At 46.1% G+C, this 25,398-nt stretch overlaps 1 long non-coding RNA gene across 6 annotated transcripts in view; it reads right to left on the reverse strand.

The window, feature by feature from the left end:
• The window catches only part of LOC126639522 (uncharacterized), a 130,403-nt gene that overhangs the window by 29,478 nt on the left and 75,527 nt on the right, over positions 1–25,398 (reverse strand). For all 6 annotated transcript variants that reach the window (XR_007628826.1, XR_007628822.1, XR_007628828.1 and 3 more), the window contains one exon: positions 1,112–1,488. This is a non-coding gene — a long non-coding RNA (uncharacterized LOC126639522). The remainder of the gene's footprint in view (positions 1–1,111; positions 1,489–25,398) is intronic.

The raw sequence follows: 25,398 nt of genomic DNA on the forward strand, positions 1-25,398 counted from the left end.
CTAATAGTAAATGACGATACTTTCAGCTCAGTGCTGAGATGTGAGGGGAAAGGGGAGCAAGGAAACCCCTGATCCAAGAAAATGAGGGTATTTTCTTCTCAATGGAGTTCAATTCAGCATTTTTCATCATTGCCATATTTATTAGGGAATGCTGTCATGACAATAAAGGTCCCCATGCAGACGCTGGCTTGGCCTTCATGGCAACATCACACATACCAGCCTCAGAGAAGGAGTCTGATGAACCCTTTCTACCCTCACTGCCACAGCCTTCACATGAATCACGGACTGCACAAAGCACAGAGAGGAAAGCCACATGTCCCTCATGTCTGTGGAGTTGTATTGCTAGAACAAACCAAGCTTGACACCCCTCTGTCATCCTGGCCAGCCTTCTTCTCCAAGGAATGCTTCCAGCATTCCAGAGCCCAGGGCCCAGCGTGAGGAGCCATGCATGTTTGTGGGGAAAAACATTTGCAGTAGGAAAGAAGATAAAAAATAAATCAAGCTTCAACTTTCTTCTCAGCAGCCAATGTTTTCCAGTTCTCCAAAGGTAGTAAATTGAAACCAGATAATTTTGCTCTATTTTTTTTCACCTCCTGCCTTTCTCCTCTTCTGGCTTTGGATGAAGCAACATGATAAGCCCATACAATTCAGCTCACTCTGTATCTCACCGATTTGGAAAATACATCACTGTCATGTACTGGAGCTGGAGCTGCAAACACTGCAGATGAGTGTAAGAGACTTGTCATCCTTATTTCTAACAACAAAGCAACAAATTCCTCAGGCATAAAGTAAAGGCACAAAGTGTCCTCCAGAAGTGACATCTTTAGTGTGTGTGTGTGTTTAAGCAGAAATACTTGAAATATTAAGAATTAGATATGTGGACAACTATGACGGTAGAGATTTGCTGATGATTTTTACATGAAGCCTGCTCAAGTCATGGGTGATTGCAGGGCACAGGAAGTGGGCAGCAGAACAGAAGAGGGAATGGGGGCAGTAGGAGAAACTATTCTAATCAATGCATGAACTCATCCCACTTCTTGTCTGATTGATATTTGAGTGAAGTAGAAAGGAAAGAAAATGTTTGGCTGGTTTGGTGGTAGTTTTTTTTTACCTTATTATGAAGCTCCAGTCCCACTCTGGAAGTCAGGAAGCTGGCTTGTAGCATCACCTCTCCTCTTTCTTCCTGCATCTTCCCTTAGGCACCTTCTCCCCAGACAAAATCTGTCTCTAAAACAAGATCTATATGCCAGGCTTTTCTCCTTTTGAGCACTCCTCTGAATGGCAACACAGTATTGATTTTCATTACTTGTGCAAAGCAGTCAAGTAATGCTCTTTCTCCTGTGTGATACTGGAGATATAAACTTAAGCTCCACTGTCCTCAAAGTCTAGAGGGAGGGTTGCCTGGCAAGTTCAGAAAGTCTTCTGAAATATTGTAATCCAAGCCAAATTGCAGCTCATCAAGCTTCATCATCCAGAGAGTGGATACACCTGTAAAGAAAACACAGTTTTAGTATCTGGATCAGGACAGATTGACAAACTTCTGGGCTTTAAGCATGATTTCTATTAGTATCAAAAGAGTGATGTGTGGTTTACCCTTCAAAGGACACCTTGACCTTGCAGTACTGACAGAAGAACATCTTGTTCTTGCCTGAAGATTCAGCCAACAGAAGGTACTACTCAAACAGAGACAAACAAGGGATGTCTGAAAAACTTAATTCTATCATCCCTACAGGGTTTAAAGATCTTAATTTTTTTTTTTTTACTATTCCAAATAAGTGGGAAAAAATATAAAAACCTTGACATTTTTAAGGTTGCTACATTGAAACTCATGTTGACTTGAAGCACTTTGTTTCAACAGTTGGAAAATTTCCCTTTGTGGTCATAAACTTTTACACTTCGCATTATAAGTTCCATTAGAAACAAAGAATCCTTTTGAGTACAAATTCAAAACCAAAATGAAAACACAGTTAGAAAGTTTAGATGCACTCTTAGTAGCCAGTAACCCTAATCCAGTAACCCTAACCCTCTCCAAATTTTTACTATACTTTTTCCAGAAAGAAGGATTATTGAAGTTGATTGTCTCCTGAGGGTGCATTCAACTGCAACATGGTGGAGTATTAGTGACAAAGCCACAGTCAGCTCAAATGCCAACAAAGGAAACATTGAGCTACTTTAATCAAATTAAGTGGATTTTAATACACAATGCGATATAGTTAGTTTTACGTGTAAATTCTACCCTAAAACAATTTCAGTGCTCAACTACAGACTCACACAGACTAGCAAAATGACTACAACATGTGTTGATTAATACTAACACAGACATTGCTCCACTGGGTATAACACACAGGTCCAATGAGGAGGCAGGAAAAACTCCAAAAATCGTATCTGGATTGAATTCTAAGTTTTATCAAAAATAGCAATTTTTTGTGCACAGAGAGAAACATAAACACAGTATCTAGGTACTTTATATAAACTAAACACTTTCATGATGTCCAGGAGCTCCTCCAGCAGACACTGGCCAGACACAAGCAGCCCAACACAATGGTTCTGAAAAGAAATAAGCAGCCTTCATCTGTGTTCAGGGGATATTTGGGAGAGGTGAAGAATCAACACCACGGAGATCCCTTCAAGGTTTCTTTGGATGGGAAGAGCCACAGAAGAAAAGGTCAGCAGCCTCATCCCATCAGGAACAAACTGCAAGCTAACTCCAACCCAGCAACTGGGAAGGATTTCCAGGGCAGGTGATACAGAAACTAGCTCAGGTTTAGAAGACAGTTGGGAATAACTTGCAATTTAGCCTCATAAAAGAAGAGATCTCTTTTATCCATGGATGTTTGGTCCTATCCAGAGGTAATGTTCCTAGTTACAGAGACCCGTGGTGGATCCTCTGCCCATGGTGGGGGGTTGGAATAGATGATCTCTACAGTCCCTTCCAGCCCAGGCCTTTCTATGATATGATTCTATGAGAAGCAGGAGGGCTGGTCTAAGCTGCTGAAGAAACTCCCTCCACTTTGGATGTAAGATGTGGCACAGGAGGTACAAATCCACTGATGCTCAAACATACCTTTGCTAGGGAAGCCGAGTGGGATGGATCACCTCATTGCCAGAAGGAACAAGATCATAACTGGTGTGGAAGAAGCAAATGGCTCTGGCACTCCCTGGGAGCATGGGAAATTCAGTTAAGAAGACAGAAAACAGGGCCCAAGCCATGAGGGTGGCAACATCATCCGCAGCTCCAGAAATGCATCTCTTTGACCATCTCTTGCTGATTTCTCTGTTTACATGACAAACATTTATATGCCATGCTGCCTCTCTTGCTGCAAGACCTTCAGTGCTGTTTTGGGGCCCTGACTCTCTGAAGAACCCCACACACAAACCAAGGGGATACAGGCTCCTCTGGGGTTGTACAACTCTGTTCATCATGTCCATCTCCATCCTGGCAATCACTGGGCCAGGCTCTCCCTGCCACATAATTCAAACCACTTGATGGCCCATCCTTTGACATGTCACAGTGCTGTGTCATGCATTAGAGAGGAAGAGACAGGAATAGGATGAGATCTGCACCTTTGGGCCATTTGTCTCACAGGCACCAACCACATCAACATCTCCTCCTCACGGAAGGACTTTGCCACACCCCAACCACACGCTTCCACCTTCTTCCCCCATTTTAACGTGCACAACCTCCAACGTCACCCCATCACCCCTGGAGGGAGGTGACACAATAGCCCTCATTTGGGGTGGTGAGATTCTTTTCTTCTTCAAAGACCTTGTGGCTGCCAAGCACCTTTCAACACCAGGTGTCCACGTCAGTACTTTCCAGTGAGCACCACAAACCGGTCTGCTCTGAAGACACGCTCTCTGTGACGTTGAAAATCAGCCACCAGCAGAAGTCATTGAGGAAGAGGGAGGAAGAGCAGTGGGGTGGAAGGAGCTCCAGTGTACACCAGAGCTGGGTATGCATCAGAAGGGCTGTGACCATACGTCACATAAGTTTGCAGTGTGCAGCCTAGAAGGAGACTGCATGGCTCAGGGCCCTTGGAATTATGGAATGTTATCCTCAGGCTGCTGGCAATATTCCCTTGGGCAGGGCACAATGCTGACACAGTGACATTAAAAGCACAACTTCCAATAGCATCCTGGCTGCCCAAAGCCTTGGCATGAGACAGCTGAGCTGTCCCAAAGCTGACCCTCCCTGGAGGAACACCGCATGCTGACAATCCTGGCACAGGGATTAGCAAGGCAGTGTTAAAGTGCTAAACACAGACAGAACCAGGGAGCGAAACAGCTTCCTGCAAATAAGGGGACTGGTAGGAACATCTTTGCACACATTTGCCGCTGCACAAGGAGAGCCTGCTCTGCTCTCAACTGAAGTCAGTGTTCAGATGGACAAATGTCTTGCCCACATGGCTGAGCTGCAATAGCACAGGTACACAGTGACCTGTAACCAGGCAAACCTGGGGTACAGTACTTACAATTACATGCAAGACTACCTCCAAACACCCTGCCCGAATGGTAAAAGCACGAATAATTTGAGTTACAGTCTGGATTGCCTTCCTCTCCCACGCTTCCTTGGCAGCTGGTTGTCCCTGCTTCTGCTGCTGAATTTCCCCCTCCTCCCCATTCCTGCATTACTCGTGAATTAGCAACACACACAGCAGCAGGCAGTAAAACACACCAGCAGCACTGCTGAAGGCACCAACTTCAACAGTGGCTTAAGCAGATGTGCTAAGGAAACATCTGGATGTTATTAAGAAAAAGCTTTCTAGGTTCCCCATCAGATCAACACCTCTGTTTCCTCTGAATCATTATACAAAAGAAACAACACAGAACCAATAATAAAAACACCTCAATTGAAAATACAGTCAGCTCACTCTAATGTCTGGAAATTCACCAGCACAGATCCAAACCAGGGGTCAAGTCAAGGAGCTTGGTGCTACACTCTGTAGCCAGCAATGACAGGTTTGGCTGGTACAGGACTTGCAGGTTAACCATCTCCATGGGAGAAAGCAATCCATCAAGATCTGAAGAGGTTAAAAATATCTGTAGGACTCTGGAGCTCATAGCATGTGTCTGTCCCATGCCATCAAGCACTGGAGATACATCTCAGGGTTATTTCCCTCCTGTAAACTACTTTCCTTCCCCCAGCTCTGTAAAATACATTCCTAGCAGCTCTCAGCTGTGTAAAGATTTTTTACATGTGGCTGGTACAGTGAGAAAGGTTGGACTAAAACTCCTTTCAGAATACAAATTAAGAAAAAAAAATACATCAAAAAGATTAAAGAGACGCTAGGCATATTAAAGAAATGGCTACATGGAAACTTTTTAAACATACGAGACCTACACAACTGACTGAGGCAAGAGGCATAATTAGCCCAATGTGAGCTCACAAGGCAGGCCCACGACACTTGGCTACATAGGCGAAGAATGTCACGTACCAGCAGGGGAGGCCCTGTTATCTTTGGGCCTTGGGCTGGTACAGCCGCTGGGAGAGCGAGGTTTAATACTTGTACCCACACTTCAAGAATAATGCTGGAAAAACTGGAGAGAGTTCAGAGGACAACCACAAGAACAAACCCAGGCTTGTAGCAAGGAGCTCAAGGAAGTCAATCAAAGAGAAAGTTAAAAGGCACCTCACAGCCTGTAGGTACCTGTCAGAAGAGTGTTCCTTAGTCTGCCAGACAAAGGCATAATGAGACCAAAGGTTGAAAGTTGAAGCTCCACAGAAAACAAACCAGAAACAACTACAACATTTTTCAACACTGCAGGTAATTAACAAAGAGAAAAGTTCTCCAACTGCCATGGACGAGGATCCAGAACTGGCAATTTTTAAAATAAGATGGGATGCTTCCACCTTGCTTCCTTCTCTCGCTCCCCCAAAAGTGTATGCTTGGTTCCACTCCCAACTACTGACCCCTGAATGGAAACTAAATCAAGGAATCTCTGTTATACAGCAGGTCAGACTAAACAAGCACCACGACATTAAAGCCTAGAAATCAATGAGGTGCAAAGAACAAGAGGCCAAATTATTGGTGGTACAAAGAACAAGAGGCCCCATTATCAGCGGTTGGGCTTGTCCATCCCCAGAGATCCCTGTCCCATCCAAAAGTCCTCTGCATCCCATCACTATCAAGATGTGGATTTTACTGAAGAGCAGCAAAAGTGCCAGATCCCTGCCACAAGAAGCAAAGCAAGATCCTGTTAAACCAAGAAACCCCCTCCAACTTTTTTTCCCAACTAAAAAACCAGGAAAAATCACATCCAGACAAAAGCAAGTAAAAAAAAATAACATAGGGCAGAAAGAAAGCATGATATAAGAAATAAGTACTCTATAGTGAGAACAATCATTCATTCACTGGAACAACCTCCCCAGGGAGATGGTGAAGTCCCCATCACTGGAGGTTTTCAAAATGCAACTGCACAACGTTGCTACAATCACCTAGGCTCCCTTTCCCACAGAAGATTGGACCAGATGATTCCTTCCAGTCTGGGCCAGTCTGTGGCTCTATGAAAGGCACACAAAACTTTCGTGACTACAAACACTTGAGCTAAAGGAATGAAGCTCCCAATTCTGATGCTCTGAAACGCCCACTGATGTTAATCATAATCATGCTTCCAGGTTCCCTTTGTGCTTCTTGACTCCAGGATTTTCACATCTGCAGGGTCTTAGAGGGCTGGGTCTCAAAAGCATATCCCAGGACATGGTCCCTGACTGCATCCTCTCTCAGAGAGCTGGAAAGTCCTCCCTGCAAACAGAAAGCAAATCCCAGCTCCTGGTTGGTTTGTTTAAAGTTTTTGTCATCATGGTGCTGGTTCATAGCTGTGAGTTTGCAATACCTTCCCTCATCCATGCCTCTTCTTCCTTCAGGGATTAAAATGTGTGGGCCCACTGTGACATCCACAGGATTAAAACACTAATTAACCCGTGGCACAAAAATCAAGGAGCTGCTATCACTCCCTAAGAAACTTGGAGGCTGCAGTCAAAATCCAGCCTCCTCCAGCCCTAAACCTACATTTGGTAGCTGGAAAATACAGGGGGAGCCAGGAATGGGGATGGACTTTTGGGGCTGGAAAGCATGGCAATCACTCCCGAATCTGAATCTTGCGTAAGGGAGGTCACGAGTTTCTTACCTTTGATTTGAACAGTATTGCTAGTGTTTTCCTAAGCCCCACCTTCCAGGGAGGCATGCAGGCTCCATGCAAAGAGCTCAAGATATAGAGATGGTAAGTCACCTTCTTGATGGTTGGCTTGAATACTTAAAAGCCTTTCGTATTTAAAAAAGGCACTTTAACTCTGATTTATCTGCACTGCATTTGCTGCTGGAGGTGCCTGGGATACAGCTGCTGGCTGCGGGAGGTGCTTTGCCTGATTTCCTCAGCTGTTCACAAAATCCATCTCCAGGAGAAACCGTGGGGCCCCTCTGCTCTCTTCCCCTGCAGACACCCTGTCTTCTGCCCCCACCCTTTCTTCTGTATTTATAATCGCCAATGGAGAAGAGGAGCTTTCAAAGGATTTAGCACAAGTGACTGGCAGGGAATCGCTGCTGTGGGTGGCTGGTAAGCAGGAGAAGGGAGGAAAGGAAAGGCAAGGCAGAACACACACTTTCATTCCCATTGTTTCCACCCCAAGGTGAATCCACACATTTCACCACACCCATTTTCCCCCCAAAACATCTCCTGCTCTCTACCAGCTTTTCCATATACTCACACATACAATGCTGCCCTTCCCCAAACATCCTCCTCGGATGCCTCACAACCACAAACTCCTGTGACCCTGTGCCGTTCTCCCACAGTCTCATTAACAATAATTATTACTCCAGTTACTAAACCTCCTCCTTGGTGCTCACCTCTCAAAGGACAATTCTAACCTGTCTGGCTGAGCAGCACTCGCCACCAAGCAGGGAAACCTGGGTTAAAAGAAGATGCTCATAGTCACATCAAATGCTTCCGATAGAAAAAGGGATCACATTCCACTATCCAGAGATGCATCTGCACAGGGAGCTCCTCCTGCCCATCCCATCTGCCATCTGCAGCATCTTTATCCCACTTGCAAGGGCACAAGTTTCAAGAGACTTGTACTGAAGCTTCAGCACTTCCAAAGACTCTTTGGTATTCAAAATGTTTATTTTAAAACTGTGTTTATCTCTAAGCACAGACTCATTTCCAATTTATGTCAGCAAAATAAAAACCAAAATGCAAAACAAAAATGAAAAAAAGAGCCCGTGTGACTTGGAAGCCTAAAAATAGACCTGCGTATCGCAAATAGTGAACTGTCAGGTAAAGGCTGTGGATTGAAGGTTCAAATGAATAATGTGTTTGTTTTTCCTGCCTCAATACTTTCCTGCTGTTATCACTGTACAAATAAGTCAGCACACGCTAATTACTCTGATGGCAATTTCCTGGGAACTGGTACTTAAGTATCAGGCCAAATTTATTGCCAAGCATCACAGACTAGTCCTCTCCTTGCGCTCCCAAACAAACAAACAAACAAACAGGCCCAGCTGCCAAATCCCCCTGTCCTTCATCACTGCAGACCCAGCGCTGCCAGCACGGTCCCACTCCTGACTCCAACATGGGCTGTAGGATCTGCCCTGAGCAACGCATTTTTCCTGACAAGCCTACTTAAAGCTAAGATGCTAACACAGAGGATGGATCTGGCAGTGCCAGAACATGGGCTTATCTCCTTTGAGGTGTTCACTGTATGTATAAATTGTGGATCCCAAGCAGTATTTGTGCAGTAAAAGGGATTTAATCTTGGGAGTCGACAGTACAAGCACCTTTTCTGCAAGGCACACACATCAAGAGAGAAAGGATGGGAAGGGAAACGTCTGTGAAATGTTTTTATAAGGTACCCAACAAACCAGTCTCAAGCCCCTTTTAGCCCAAAACCATCCCACAAGGCTCACAGAGTTTATATTCACGGGTGAAATACATCAAAGAACCACCTAAACAATGCCTGTGGTTTCTGCTGAGTGGTTTTTTTCCTCCACTTGGTATTTATACAGCCATGGATTTGCACTGTAATTCAGTCAAATGCATTAGAGCAAAGATGAAGGGAGGAGAGGGGAGAGGAAAAAAAGTGCTGTTACCTGTGTTACATCCCAAATGGCATTGAATTTCTGTATAAACCTTTGCTGCAACCTCGACCCAAAATGCAGGCTGTTTGCTGAACAGGCAATAAAAACCCAGCATCCTCCTCTGTGGGCTTTTTCAGCCTTTCAGGGTCTTTTTCTTGGGGATGGTTGCCTTGCTTTGGATTTATTGTATTATCATTCCTTTCTGCTTTCACTGTGAGCCGAAGGGTTAAGCGATCTTTCAGATCCTCCCTCGATGCAACTCCATGCATAACAACAAAGCTTCCAGCCCAGTGAAAACAACTTGAAAGAAGGGCAGTGACCCAGTGACAGGCTTAAGTTTCAGGTCACAACACCCCTGGCTCAAAACCATCCATCTTCCTCTGGCCACAAGTTTGCAGTCAGTCACCTCTTATTAGCGCGATTCATCTCCGGGATTTACAGGAAAACGCCTTTTGGGCACTCAGATGTTTAGTATCCTCTTTTACACATGAGGTGAGAGCTGTGAACTAACAGGGGACACTGCAGGTACACACTGATGCAGTGTCCCCTTGCATCCAGTAATAAGTGCTAAAACCACGCGGACCATTAGGAAAAATAAATAAATAAACCAAACTGCAGTTGTGAGCTTTGGTTTCATTTACTTCAACTTCTGCAAGGAAATGAGTGCTTACAGCCCCTGTCAACCCAGACACATGCACACCACATTGCAGGCAGAATCAAAGCTAGCTCAGGAGAATCATGAGGCTCCGTTAAAAGCCATGGATCAAAGGAAAGAGGAGGTTTGGTGTTACTACACACTGTGCCAAGGGAAATATGGCATCTCAGGAATGCCATGAAGAAGGTTGCAGAAGGGAAGGTTGTGCCCACTTCCACCTTTTCCAAAAGGGTTAGTTAGAAATAACCTCCTGCTGGACCACGGAATTGGGGATCATAGAATCATAAAATGGTTTGGGTTTAAAGGGACCTTTAAAGGTCATCTATTTCAAAGCCCCTGCAATGAGAAGGGACACCAATGGTTCCATCTCCGTGCTGCAACAAGGATGCTTGCTACCAAGCAACCCACTGCTAAGAAAACAGTGAACAAAAGGTTCAAACTCCAGCTCCACACGAGCCAAACAGAAACACAGTTCCTGGGAGGGGTATCTTGGCTCATCTGAGGCAAGAAGGACAAAAAATGTCAGTGTGTCATCTAGCCCTGAGTCTGGCACATAACCCAGCTCCTCCCAAGTTCACACCCACCAGGTGTGGTCTTGCTCTAGACAGATGTTAAGAGAGGGTATCAGGATGGGATGCAAATACAGAAAAAGATGAGGATGTGAAAAGAAGCATCGAACACTCTCCCAACCTCCACCATTTTGTGCTATTATCTCTAAAAGTAAGAGAGCAAAGGACCAAACTGTGTGTGCAGGTACTTGGGTGCTGAGACTTTCCCATTTATCATCATCAACCAAACTGAGCTGGGAAGTGGGGCAGGCACAAAGCCCAAGGAGGTTCCCAGTTTAGCTGCAACTCCCGAGGTTTTGATGTGATTACGCCTGTGACTCTCCCCTACAAGCTTTTTGGCACCAGGACCAACCCATGATATTGTTTCCATTCGTTCCCTCCTCTCAGCCATGCCAGTGCATGCCAGTTTGCCAAGCAAGACTGCAAACTGGATTGGAGAACTGAATCAACTGAATAACAACCCAGAGGAGAGAAAAAATGTCAGCTGGATAGGTTCCCTGTTGCGAGTGGGTTCAGCAACATCCTTCGCTGTCAGCAGCCTGAGATGGTTTCAGGTACAGCAGTGTAGAAGGATGCTGGACACTGCAGTAACACTGCTCTGCTGCCCAAGGGATGAACCACCAAATGTGGCCGCAGGCTTTTATTTTTAGTCACTAGCTGTAGTTATGTGTGCTATCAAAAAAACTGGACTGAATTTGGCTAAGTGATCCCATTTCTCAGCTGACTGGCTTACTGTGTGACCCTGCAGCACTGGAGGAAGCAGCTGAAAATATCGACTGCAAACCCAAGGCAAGCTTTTTCTGACTAGGTGCTGAAGACTGAAGCCCACAGCTGAAAGCTGGTACACACCAGGGACAATGCAAGCATGAGCTGAAACACTGTCAAAGGACATGAGAACTTCACCAGGATCCCTGACCAACAAGCTATGCAGGAGTAGCGAGACGATGATTTATTTAAGTGCGGTTATCTTTTACTGCCTGGTATATACTCATGTGGGATGGATATGTGTATTTATTTTATTATTTGATGAAAGTATTCACGCTATGCCCAAAAAAATGCAAATATGTCCTTCAGTGCTCAGAAAGGCGTGTCCTATGGGAATATGAAAACAAGCCCTAAACTATGTTTTGCCTCTTCAGCCAGTTTTCAGACTGATGCATCCCACTACTGCAGCATAAGCACAGGTAGGGTCTGCATTAGTTAGCAATAGTCTTTAAAAAGGTCCTGAGCCACCCATTTTAGGAGGAATTTATTACTGAGCGATGTGAGTGCTAGATACAACTATTCCTTTGCTGCTCATGGCACTGTGTCCTGGGTCAGCCTCTGTCCTCCACTCCTGCAGCTCCTGCCACTCTGCAACAAGGTTGGGGGGATGCCCTGCATCCCACCTTCTCCTCTGGGTTAGTCAAGCTGTGTGATGCCCTCACAGAATATTAGAATAATTTGGGCTGGAAGAGACCTTTAAATCTACTCCAGTCCCCTGCCGTCAGCAGGGACATCAACTTGATCAGGTCACTCAGATCCCCGTGAAACCTGACCTTTAATGTTTCCAGGGATGGGGCATCTACCACCTCTCTGGGCAACCTATTCTTCCTCTAGGGAGACGAGTGAGCACCCAAACTGCTGCACCCTGATGGACATGAAGTATAAGTGATGATGACACAGGTCAGTGGGAAGAAGATCATGGCGTTTCACCCAGTAACCCCAGTAACACTGGGCACTGCCAAGCTGGGAACGACCCTGGTCAGATTCTGAAACCCAGATCTCTTTACTTGGTTTGGAGAGGGCAAAACAACTCACTCCTTGTCTCTGGCACACATCACTACCTCTCTTTTACCAGCAAAGTACCCAGTATGGGGTTTTGAGCTACCCCAGGGCCAACATCTCTGGAAGAACCCTGGAGAACAGCAGCATCAGAACTGAGAACTGTGACTTCACCACCACAGAGTGCATAGGGGAACTCAGGGCAAGGGGTGAGACCCCCATCCCAAACCACAGCATGGCTGTGAGGGGGCACCCTCCCAGGGCCAGTAGAACAGCCCAGCACACGCGAAGGGCTCAGCCATCCAGGCACTGCTGCTGTGCCGGCATTAATCGCCACTCCACGACTGCCAGCCAGGGCGAGCGCCAATGAGAACAAGCCCTGGGGAAGAAACACAGCTCTGTGTCCTGGCTTTGCAGCCCGGCTCCTACATGGCGAAACAAAATGAGAGGCACAGCTCACTCCCTCCAAGGAATACGCCCTTCCTAATGAGAGTCGACCCAGGAGCTATGCGGGAGTGGCACCCATTCCCAGGCGGGTTCCAACGCCACTGAGCGCCAGCGACGGAGACAGGCAGCCTCCGAGAGAAGAGACACCAGTTGGAAATTTTGTTTTGATGCTGGCTCGCCAGTTAGCTCTGGCACCAGGGAGGAGGAGGAGAAGGAAGGATTGCTGGTCTCGCGATGCTCCCCTGCATGTGCGTACACGCAGGGTTGAGCTCAGCCGGAGATCCTGGGAGAGGATTGCAACAACCGCAGAGCAAGTCACCAGCTGTGCCCTGCCTGACTGGGCAACACATGGCTGGCACAGCCTGAGCCACGAAATGGCAGCTGACCACCCGCCGTCCAACAAGAAAGCCCATGGAGAAGAGCTGGCGCTGCGCGGATGCTACGAAAGGATCATGTCATACAACCATCCATCGTCATGTCGGTAGGAAAATCTCCATTATCTGTAGTTAAATCTGGGCAGAGTGCAGTGCCAGCACCTCTATCTCATCCCAAAGAGGTTACGTTCCAGGAGACACAAATACTTTTTATTAGTTTTGCTGCTGCTGTTAGCACAGTAATGATAACAAGCATCGCCCAGCAGCAACACCAAGGTTCAGGGTCTTGGAGTCACTGTAGTATTGATCTAGCTCTAGAAAGCCAACAGTAGCAGAGAGATCAGAATAGATACAAAGGTGAAAAGGATGTCCCAATTAAATTCCTGACACTTGTATCCCTTCCCTTCCCCCACCTCCTCTCGTTATCTTTTTTAATTCAGTTCCATAGATCTCAAAGCGCCTAGACTACTTAAGTGCTGTTACCACCGTCACAGATGGAGAAACTTCCACTGGGCTTGAGCAACCCATCCAACTGTTGCCCAACAACCCACTGGGAGAGGAGAAAGTAGGACTGGTTTAGCACATGTCTATCCATTCCTCCACGCTGCCTTGCTGCAGGGTATGAGTTACCAGCAGTCGAGCCGGGTAGTTACATGGCACTGCTGTATTTCCCACAATAGGGCGTGCCCCACAGTCAGACATGCTGGAAAGCACTGGCTACAGTCCCTGCTAAGAGGATAGTCAGGAATACACCACTTGTTTCATTTGTTTTAGGTTTGGTTGTTTGGTCGTTGTTTGCCTCATCAGAAACTTTCTGTGTTTAAAGCTCAGGAATGCAGACTTTCTGCAGAGAACAAGGGCTGTCAGAGCAGGTAGCAGGTGCACCTCAGTTTCCCCATGCAAGAAATAAGATTGATATCTGCAGATGTTTTTAAGGGGCAGGGGGGGAAGGAGAATCCACCCAAAAAATCACTGTCCAATCCCAAACCCTGTATCCGAGGTCTGAGTTGAACAACTACACACCAGGGTGACTGGGAGAGGGCATTTCAGAGAACCAGAAGTTATATAGTCTGTGGACCTCATCCCTATCAAAGCAAGCAGGACTTTGGAGCTTCCCAAAGGCTGCAATGTTGGATCTTTTCAGCAGCAGCAGACAAAAAGCCCAGGGCTACAGTTGTGATGGTGCTTGACTGTTTGAGTCACTGGTACAGGTGATCCTGGAGAACACCCTGTGGCCAGCAGGTCCACTCTGACTGGAGGACCACCAAGACAGAAGGTGATGCAAATTACTTCTATTTGCCACATATATTCTCCAGTGTGCTGTCAAGTAGCTGCTTCTTCTCAGTCCAGGGGAGTGAATGTGCCAGGTGGAAGAGCAGCCAGAAAAGTCTCTCACCTTGCCACAGACTTACCTGATTTGCTCTTCTTTAATTCCTTCACTCACTCTAGTGACCACGTCTTATCCATCCTATCTCCTCACCTTCCTTGGATTAATTAATTTTGCTTTCTTGTAACCTCTTAAATTAAAGTACAAATCAACAATTAAAGGATTATCATCATAGCGATTGAGGATGATGTGTCCAAAAGTAATACTTCCAGAGAAGTCCAACTTGACCAAGAGGAACTATCTACTGGTGATACCCATGAACAAAACTGCGGCTGATACAGAGCATGGAAGACCACCTCTGCCCTAGCTCTTGCTGTACAAGTATGGACCATGAAGGGCATGAAGTAGCTTAGTGACTTGGCCCAAAATCCAGAAGCTGGGTACTGAGGCACTACACCTGAGCATCCCAAACACGGGGGGGCACTAAGCAACCCTCTTTACCACTCAACTCTCCATCATCCAGTCCTGCCAGGAAAGAGGGTTTAATTAATATTTCAAGTACAAGTAAAATTATTAGACTCTGTCCAAATCCCTCCCAGCTGTTGAAACACAATTAGTTTTATCTCAACTCTTAGGAAAAGGCTGTCTCCTTTTCGGCACTGTGAAGCAGGAGAAACCTTGGTTTCCCAGGTGATGGCTGGTCCCCAGTTTATGAACTGAATTAGGCTGCTTCCATTCTCATTACAGATCCTTCAAAACAGTGTCCTTTAAACACAGACCCTAATGCTACCTTCAATAAAACCTTCTCGATGCCTCTGTGGTTAAAACCCAACTGTACCAGCCTCTATTAGGTCGACAGTGTTATTGCACCCATGTTGCTCACTTCTGCTGACAAACTCTCCAGCCACCCAGCCCATGCATCCACAGTTCACACAGAATACTTGTCTGTTCATTATGGATCCAGCATTACAGGTTTCCTCAACTTCCCAGGCCCTTTATGTGAAACTCCAGTGGCAGAGCCAAAGTGGTGACGGAGGTAGCTGCTGCAAGCAATCAGGTTGTGCAGAGCACCACATTCCTCCGCTGGGAACAGGCAGCGCAAATCAACCTAAAATCGGATTTTATTGCATCTTTCAAATTCTTAACAAGCTAACAAAACTTACTGCTGCCTTTTTTTATTATTATTTCCCATTTTTAAAGAGACAAGGCTTTTAAAATCAATAGCTAATTTTTGGATGCTAGAATACTCTTAGATGCATCTGGAGATGGTTAATCAAACACACTAAAGAAATACTACTACTACTAGTAATAATAATAATAAATCAAATAGCAACATAAATTCCCCAGCAGGTTATGTAAGAGTTAGGGAGTTCCTCTCTTCCCTGCCCAGAATCAAGAGCAAGAGAGCATCCACGAGTCTTGCAGTCCATGCTGGACTGGGGCAGTGCTACACAGGTAGGGTGGCCCAAGACATGCAGAATAAGCTCTTTAGGAAGGAGGTTGGAGCCGTTCAAACCTGAGCTTAGGCCATTTGCAGGGCTGAGGGTTTGTCAGGGAGGAGGTAAAGCCTTTTTGGAAGCAGGCAGATGCCCACAGCACAGGAGTCTGGGAAGGGATGCAGGGTGAGATGCAAGATGGGATCCAGGGCAGGGTGCAAGAGAGGATGCAGGGCAGGATGCATGGTAATATGTGGAGTACATGCCAGTGGGAAGGACAGCCCTGCTCCAAAGCATTAACCTAAGCTCTTTCCTGGCTCCAGTCTGCCTTCCCAGCACTATGCCACACACATCTGCACAGGGAGGGCTGCTGTGGCAGAGAGCCAACTCAACAACTCAAGAGGTGCAATTATCATTAAAGCCAAGCAGGCTGGAGCAGGGGAGAGGAGATGCCTCCCCACCAAATGAATAGGTTTAATGCTGCTCACATTCCTGCATTCCTCTGCTGAAGTGTAATGAATAAACCCTCACAAACTACTAAAAATGAGGTGGTTTTGGTTAAGCAGTGTGAGTGTGGAGTGTGTGTTTTGTAATCTTACACCTTTGCAGACAGAGCCCTGCTATTCTGGTAATCCAGGAGCTAAGGTTTTCCAGAGCTGGCTTGTGTAGCCAGGCAGAGACATCAGCACATGCCTGTTTTATGGGAACAGCATCCCCACCACAAGTGGGGAGATGGGATAGAAAGTGCATGGAGCCAGGCAGACCTCTTCCAAGGCAGGAGTGCAGCATAAGTCCCTGACCAAAGCAGACACACAAAGCCACTTCTGATGACAGGACAGGACAGGATAGGATAGGATAGGATTAGAACAGAATAGAATAGACCATTTCAATTGGAAGGGACCTAAAACAATCATCTAGTCCAAATGTCTGGCCACTTCAGGGGTGACCAAAAGTTAAAGAATGTAACTAAAGGCATTGTCCAAATGCCTCTTAAACACTGACAGGCTTGGGGCATTGACCATCTCTTTAGGAAACCTGTTCCAGTGTTTGACTTGGTGTAGAAAGTGTTCTCTTGGTAAAGAAATGCTTCCAAGTGTTCAGTCTGAGCATTCCTTGATTCAGCTTTGAAGCATTCCCACACGTCCTATCAGCGGATCCAAGGGAGAGGAACTCAGCTCTGTCCCCTTCCTCTCCTCAGGGAGCTGTGGAGAGCAATGAGGTCACCCCTCAGCATCCTTTTCCCCAAAAATGACAAGCCCAGAGCCCTCAGCCACTCCTCCTAGGACGTGTCTTCCAGCCCTTCTACCAACTTTGTTGCCCTCTGGATACATTCAGGGACCTTCACATCCTTGTAAACTGGTGAGTCCCAGCACTGCACAGAGGGTTCCACGTGAGGCTGCACCAGTGCTGAACACAGTGGGATAATCACCTCTTCTGCCCATCTGGTTTTGCTGTCTTTGACGCAACCCAGGATGATGTTACACGTAAAGCTTTTCCCTGTGTGCACTGGTTTATCTGCAGAGGATTCTGTCTGGGTCTGGAAGCAATAATAATATTCCCAGTTATACTGAAAAAAGTAGTGCTCCTTACCCAAATGTCAGAACTCACCTGTCCCTCTGCTTGGCCTTGTCTTCTCAAACCTGCCTCTGACAGCCTCTCCCTTCTCGCCTCTTCATCATCCTCTAGTTCAGTTTCAGATTCACCCTCCTCATGATCCCTGTGGCTCCAGTCATGGTCCCATCCTTCTCTACCCCCACTTCACCTCTAACAGAAACTTGTATCATGATGATGATCTGTGCCCTCTTCAATGCAGAGTCTCCTCTCTACTGCAGACTGGTCTCCTTATGTTCAATATTAAGTCTCAGGACTTCTTTTGAATGCTCACTCATCCAGCATTCAAATCTGCCATTGTCATTGAAGCTCCTACTTTCCCACATCACAGACAAGTCAACTACCCTTCCCTGAGAAACCTAACTTCTGAGCAGAGAGTATACTATCATGTATTCTATCCCACTTCACCTTTCCCCGTGTCATCACACAGAAGCTCTCTAACTTTCAAGGCTTATCCCACACCCTACAGTACCCACTATCTGCTGCTGACTCTTATAATGTTGACTTCTACTTAGGAAGCTGGTCTCCTGGGCCAGTCAATGGAAAATGCCTTTGATATTGAATGATATTTTCTCCCTTCCTGCCTCTTGTCTGGTAGGAATTCATCTCAAATGTCTGCCAAACCACCTCACTGACTTCATCAAAGCTCTCCTTTGCTGTGACATTTACAAGAAAACTCAATAACTGTGAGGCTGTTGGTGTTCTGAGGCACGTCTGTCAAGATGATCAATAGTGTCCTGGCATTTTTATTTACTCCCCCATCTGCATGTAACCAACCACAACCTCCCATCATTGATCCAGACCAACAGCTCCTTGGGGGATGGACAGCCTTTGATTCAGCACTTGTACAAAGAACAACAGACTGTGGGGCACAGTTAATGCTCCTGCTGTCACAGTAGTGAAAATAACACTTTTGAACACCCATCAAGGTCAAGGGATACTTGTTTGCACTAGGTATGACCCCAGGTTTACAGCAGAGAACAGGACCAAGTCCTCTTGCATAATGTTGCCAGGAAGCCACAAGATACTCTTGGCAGCACAGAAGGCATCTCACAACGATTTTTTGGATGTCAAAGAACAAAGCATCATCCTTGTTTGCAAGCACAAGCTCCATGCTGACTACTCAACCATGACTGTACTGCACGACCCTCCATCACAGCAGGGCCTGCTAAAAAGTTTGTCGCCATCTCTCTTATAAGCCCTCTTTAAGAACTGAAAGGCCACGATAAGGTCTTCCAGGAGTCTCCTCTTCACACTGAAAAACCCACCTCTCAGCCTGTCCACAGTGTCACTGTGCTCCTGGAGACCAGAGGAGTTGGTCTGGATTGCTGAGTCTTTGCCATCCCTCCACTTTTGTCATCCAGAGGTGACCACCAAGAAGCACTCCCTGCTGCCGTTCAGCCCCTGGAGCAGGGGCAGCCCTGAGCAAGACCTCAGGTTGCTGTGGTCCAAACTCTGACCAGCTCCAGCTCCAACCCCAACATGTACACTGGCATCTCTGTCATCCAATCAAGGAGATACCCAACTGGCCAGGAAGACAACCTGTGACTATCACATCTCACACCCTGGGCAGCTCTGACACAGAGCCACAGCTTTGCATGGCTCTGTGGATGCTTCTAGAAGATATAAAGACATTAGGGGAAAAAAGCTAACCACGTGGAGGTGACTTTCCCTCCACTGCCCAGAAGAGACTTGCAAGGCAAGTTCTTCCACCAGGCTCCAGCAGCCCCGAGCAGCACAGCACCGCCGGCTCACTGACTGATGGGAATCCAATAGCCCTGCACTGCAGCACAAAATGGAGATTCACACACAGCAGGGCTGGGTTTGTTCCTCCTTTCTCACTCACCTATTAGATGAACTTGATTTGAACTGACTCTCTAGTGACAGAAGCCAGGTATAAACCACAGACCTTACACATAGTGAGAGCTCTCCTGTCTCTTTCAGTGCTTCTTGCTGGAGCTGAGCCACATCTCTGCAGGTTCAGGATTGATTTGCCTCCTACAGAGGGACCCCACAGCATCTGCACTGCACGATGCAGGCTCTGCCTTCTCTACTGCGAAGCATTTCCCATGCTCACACCAGGCATTTTACATACATGCACATGAAAAAGTTACTTGGGCAAGAGCTTGCTCCTGCCAGCTTGCAGTCACCTGTGCTGCAGGTGAGCTGCAGCACTTCTGATCAGGGTTTCTCGACAGAGTGCAAGGCTGAAAACACTGTTCTCTAAGAAACAGTAAGACTCTGTTTGGTTGAACAAAACCAATTCCTTTGTTTTTACTGATGTAACAATTTCACATCACAGGCATTTTCAGGGTCCCTGTGATTATTTTGTATATCCAGTGCCACAGAGTTCACAGGTACAGCCAACGGCGAGAAGGTCCCTCTAAGGCTCCGATGAGCAGGGATTTCACATGATCCAAGTGGGATATGTCTACCCAGACATGTGCAGACAGACCTGGTCTTGCTCTGCTTGTGCTCAAGCTGACCGGGACTCAATCCAGCTTAAGACAAAAGCCACAGAGCCACATTAGTACAGCAACTCTGCCCAACCTTGTATGACCGAAGTGGGTGCCCTGGACAAACACCAAATAGACCTTTGATTTTGCCATCCACAACAGTTATATGATAATGGAAGGGTTATAAATCATCAACAGCACAGAAAATTCCTAATAACCATAACTAGTAACTATTAGAAAGAACAGATTTAAGTGAACAAGTGTGCTGCTCTGCCCTGTTTGAATGGTGGACTTCAAGTCATCTGGTCCTTGGGGAGCCATGTTCCATATTGTATGTGTCTGCGGAAAATAACACAAAAAATTCTATTGTCCGAAATTCTATTGTCCGAAGGCTTAAATTCCCTTGCAAGGATCCCACATTTTCATTTAGGGAAAAAAAAAATAAAGCATTTAGGAATTTACAAAGTGAGAAAGGTTTGTAAAACCAGTTAGAAGGTGCTTAATGAAGGGAAATCCACTCCTGGGTGAAAAAAGCTGTTAAAAACCAAATCCACCAAAACCCCTACGACATCAGTGACCTCATTGCTATGGTTTGTGAGGAACAACTTATTCACTAAAAAAGAAACTGTTCACAAGGAAGTGAATTGAAATTTAGCCAGTACAAAGATACACATGAATGTACAAAGAAAGGCTCTAAGATCTTGAATGATCATCAACAGGTACCTCCAGTAACAAGTGTTTTTTAAAGGTGGGAAAACAGTCATTCCCTGAATCACCAATGTCCTCATGTATAGATGACACCTGGAAGTGCCCTACAGCCCATCCAAGCAGCCATCAGGCTCAATCACATTTAGCTTGAATGCCTCAATAACACATGAGAATAAAGCATATCTCTACACATACAGGGGTGACAAGACAAACATACACTGAAATAAAAGGTGATGGTCCACCAGGCTTTTCCCTTCTGTTGAAATAAAATTATACCCTATGCCATGATTATCTATGGAGGACTTTGGTTAGTTTCAAGATAGTTCAGAGAGAAAAAAAAAATCAGTCACCACCTAGAGCTCATCACTGTCAGGACTCTCAAAGCAGGTGACCTTTTTGGAGAGAGAAAAAAAAAAAGGCACAAAACTTTTTCATCTTATAAACAATGTAGATGTAATCTTGATGGGTGAGGTGGACGGGGCTGAAACTCACTGCTCAGCTCCACAGTATGCCCAAGTCTAAACCCCCATCACTGCCAAAAATCAAGTAACCTTTCCTCACTTCCCAGAGCCACGGCTGGCCCTGGTGTTCACCAAACCCCTCCAGCTGCTGATTCAGCTGAAATTCTGACCAACAGAAATCCCACCCAGCACAGACACAAACTCACTTTCCATCAGCACAGCGAGCTGTGATAGATCAGTGCCAGAGCAAGCACATGGGTTGAGGAGGGCTCAGAAGAGAGTGGTATCATCAGCATTGGTGGTAGGAACGGTGACAGCCCAGGACAGCCCATCACACAGCCAACAAGCAGCAGCAAGGAGAAGTAGACAAGGAGGAGGAGGAGGAGGAGGAGGAGGAGAAGGAGGAGGAGGAGGAGGAGAAGGAAGAAGAATAAGGGAAGATGATGATAGATAAAACCCTCCTTTTGTTTTGGGGAAACTGCCTATAATTAAAACCCCAAAGCAAACACAAACCTGGCAGCTGGAGAGAAGGGTGCTGAGTTGTTTTGGATTTGCTTGGGGTTTATCAGCCTGGTTGGCAGGACACTTGTAAGTAGCTCATCCTAAGGAAAATTCCTCTGATTTTCCTTAAAAGTTCCAAGCTGCTTTAAACAAACAACAAAAACTATTCTAAGGTATTGCCTATCCCCAGATTCCCTGACCACACAAACACATTTATTTTACCTCTGAACAAATATTTTGCCACTCCTTACCTCTGCATGAACAAACCAACTGAGGGAAAGGTAGAAGGCACCTGCTTAGTCCAGGAGAAACAGAATATGTGCACAATGCTCTGAAAATTGCATAAAACACTCAAGTGGGAAACAAAAGTAAGTGAATAGACAGAGAAGCTGCTCTCGGCCCTGGTACTGGGTATGGGACCGTGAAGCTCAGATTGCTCCTAGAGATGCCTACAGCCTTGAAACCTCTCTGTGCCCCATGCTGGGCTTTCTCTTCTCTTCATTAAACCACAGTGAAACACCCTTTTTGAAGTGGTTTTCCAGAAAGGGCTCTGACAGATATGAGGTGTGGGTCTGGCCCTTTTCTGTCAGTCCAAATTAGGGATGCTGCCGCGTGGCACCAGTGCTGCTGCCCACGTGCAGCATGGTCATGACACAGCTCTTCATCTTCGCCAACAAAGGATCTTCTTTTTTTTTTTTTTTTTAAATATATATAATTTCATTAAGGTCACTTTTACCTGAATCAAATTCATCAAAACTTGTCTATCAGCAGTACCATTTGCACAAAATCCTGCTCTGTATAACCAGGCTTTATTCCAGGTGAGATGCTGACTGTAAAGCTGGCATGATGGTGCCGTGCATCCCACTCCCAAGCCCACCCCAAGTCGGGATCATGTGTCCCTTCCGTAGCCAGGGACAGAGGGAGAAAACCAGGCAGGGAAAGTGGCAGTGGGAGAACACCAGCACGGTGCAGGAAGGAAAGACGGATACACCACCCTGAGCACACAGGACCTCAAGGCCCAGCATCTCCCTAAAGATTTTGTCCCATGGTCCATGTGAATTCATACCCAGCAGACTCTGGAAGATTTCTGATTGAAACGATCACTAGATCTCTCACTCTTTTAAGCAACCACGTTTTGGTGGTTCTCTGTACTTTGGCTTCACTTGAAGATATTATGAGTGTACACAGGATGCTTCAAACACAGAAGGAAGCACTGCAGAACAAGAGACTTGGACAACGCCAAGCAGCAAAAAAAAAAAGTAAATAAGTTTCCAAACCATCAGCAAACAGAGTGAGGATGGTAGAATCCTAAAAAAGGTGAAAGAACAGCAAGAATTAAAACACATGGATAAATGGGACAGGTATGAAGGAGCCTCCCTGCAGTGTGAGGATGTTTCAGAGCAGGGAAGGCAGATGAAGTGAGTACCATGGGCATGAATCAGACAGTGTGCAGCAACAATTCTTTGGATAAATGATTGGGGTTGGGGTGGAAATACCTTGGTAAATGACACAATAAAATCTATTCAGTCACTTTATAAAAAAAAATACTGCCTAATTTTTGTATAATAATGTCATTTGCTGCTGTCACTAGACCTGAGGTCACAGTTCAGCAGGATGCTGGCATGGACTCTGCAGTACCTGCTGCCACTGCAGAACCCCTGAGAAGTGGCACGATACGGTGACTCTTGAACCATCCATGTCTGCTCAATAACGGAGCCAGGTAAAGTCACATCAGACATCATCCATGCATCCCACTGATTTTGCACTCCATCCAGTATCATCTGTCCTCCCCTGGAGGAAGCAAGCCGTCGTAACCTTCACGTGGTGAGTTAAGCCCGATCCCACGGAGAGGCGACTGAATGCCCAGGGCTGATCTGGATCAAAGCCACACTGCTGGATCACCTAGTCGAGCCAGCCACAAGTTGAAACTACCAGGAAACCTGCACCTGAGAAGGGCATGTGAGTGGAAAACAACACAGCACCCAATTCCTCCTTGTACAGAGGAGGAACAAGACATGACGGTTGTTTTATAATCCACAGCACTAGGGAATGGTGAATGTAAACTTAATTAGGTTACAGTTCTGTCACTTTTTCTTGTGCACTGCATAAAGAAAGCTCAGTATTAAGAAAGAACACAGAAAACAGAAAAAAAAAATCAAAAACTATAAATGCCTTGTGTTTCAAAGAAACAGTGCTCCCAAAATAAGCCACATACAGTCTCATTGCTAACTCAACTTAGAGGATAAATACATTCAGAAACTATAAAATAAAAGAAATGCTATATTCCCCACTCTTCTTTGGCTCTTCACTTTTCAAGGAGATGCTGACTCCAAAGCCCAGCAGGAGCCATTTGGATGGTAATAGTACGAAGCATCTGCAATCCAAGGAAGAAAACATTTTGTGAACCAATGCACCCACCTAATCCACTCCCTCCTCTTTTTCTTTCACCACCTGGCTTTACAGCCACCTTTTCCCAGGATAACTCTTTTAACTCACTGTTCTCTGGACCTGAACCCATCCAAACTCCCTCTCTCCCCAGCTCCCTTTCCCGTAGGCACTGCAAACCACCAGAGGCTCATCACCAGGCAGGGGCAGCTGCAAGATCTCCAAATGCATCAATGTATGATTTTTACTTTTGTATTATTATTGCATTTTTTAATTGAATTTTCTCTGGAAATTATTTCCGTGGGGTCACTGTTGGCCTCTTTACAGCTTTACTCACCCGAAAAACCACAGCTCCTCTCTGAACCAAATGATGTACATGAGGCATCTCTGGAGACCTTGCCACCAGCATGGCCCCAGCATTTCACACACCAGCATAAAAAGAGCCACCAAGCCCCAATGTGCAAGGTAGGGGATGTTGGGGGTGACTCATCCCAGACACCAGTGGGGTGACACCATGGCCAGAGAGCCTCCATCAGCAGTGCTGGCAGTCTCCAAACAACTCCCACTCAATCCTTGTTGACTCTGCCAACAGCAGCAACCTTCAAGTTGTGACTCCCTGCAGTTTCCACAAATTTCAAAACACAAGTTGGAAAAAGCTTCAGACCTAACCTCAACTAACCTTCCTGTGCAAATTCATGTCCAAAAGAGGTTCCACCTGGTCAAGGTGATGCTCAGGCTTCAAAGGACTCTGCTGGTCATCTCATGCAGGGTGGGCAGCACACATTGAAGGTGTGAAGAAGGATTGTGCTGAGAAGGAAGTGCCACCTGAGAGCAGGAATCTATTGCCATCACTATCCCAATCCCTTGGGTTATCACTGAGGAAAGTCAGGCTGGTAGTACAAGGTTGATGGGTTGCACAGATGCCCATGATGGTCCTACCTACCCAGACGTGTCAGCCACAGGGCTGGAAAACAGAAAGGAATCTGGGAGAAGAGAGGAGAGCTTGCATAGATTGAAAGGTGCAGCAAGTGGGAAATTTGGACCTAATCCCAGTTTCAAAGGAGGGGGCTCAGCCAGATGAAGCACACATTTTCCCTGCAGAGCTTCCCCAAACACTCAGCCTCTGCTGCTGATCGCCCCAAGGTGCTGCTACTTTGATGCTCAGCCCAGCAGCACTGTGACAGGCAGCAATGCTACAGGCTCACATGCATGCCCCAAAGCCCCTGCACCCATCACCAACTACTCTGCTGGGCATCCGACTGCAAAAGTAGCATGCACACAAAGTCACACATGGGCCCTAAAAACAGCTGAAATCGGGATTCCTGCCCCTTTAATCAGCTTTTAACTGCCAAGGTAAAACAGGCCAGATGCTCGACAGGAGTCACACTTGAAAGCATCAGAAGCGTGACAGGTTTTTTTGTGGAAACCTTCTTTTTTTCAACAAATGTATCTTTGAAATCAAAAGCAGCCTGTGGGAAGACTTAGGAAAACCTGAAATAACAGCAATGATCCAACCAGCAGGTACCACTGAACACAGCAAAGGCAAAAGTACTTAAACTCAGTGAAGTTAATGGCACAGCTTGGAAGTTTGTAAGCGAACAAAAAGTTAAAGAAACACAAAGCACAAAGA

The sequence above is a fragment of the Myiozetetes cayanensis genome, unplaced genomic scaffold, assembly GCF_022539395.1.
Source record: "Myiozetetes cayanensis isolate MyiCay16 unplaced genomic scaffold, myiCay2020 scf1, whole genome shotgun sequence".
NCBI lineage: Eukaryota > Metazoa > Chordata > Aves > Passeriformes > Tyrannidae > Myiozetetes > Myiozetetes cayanensis.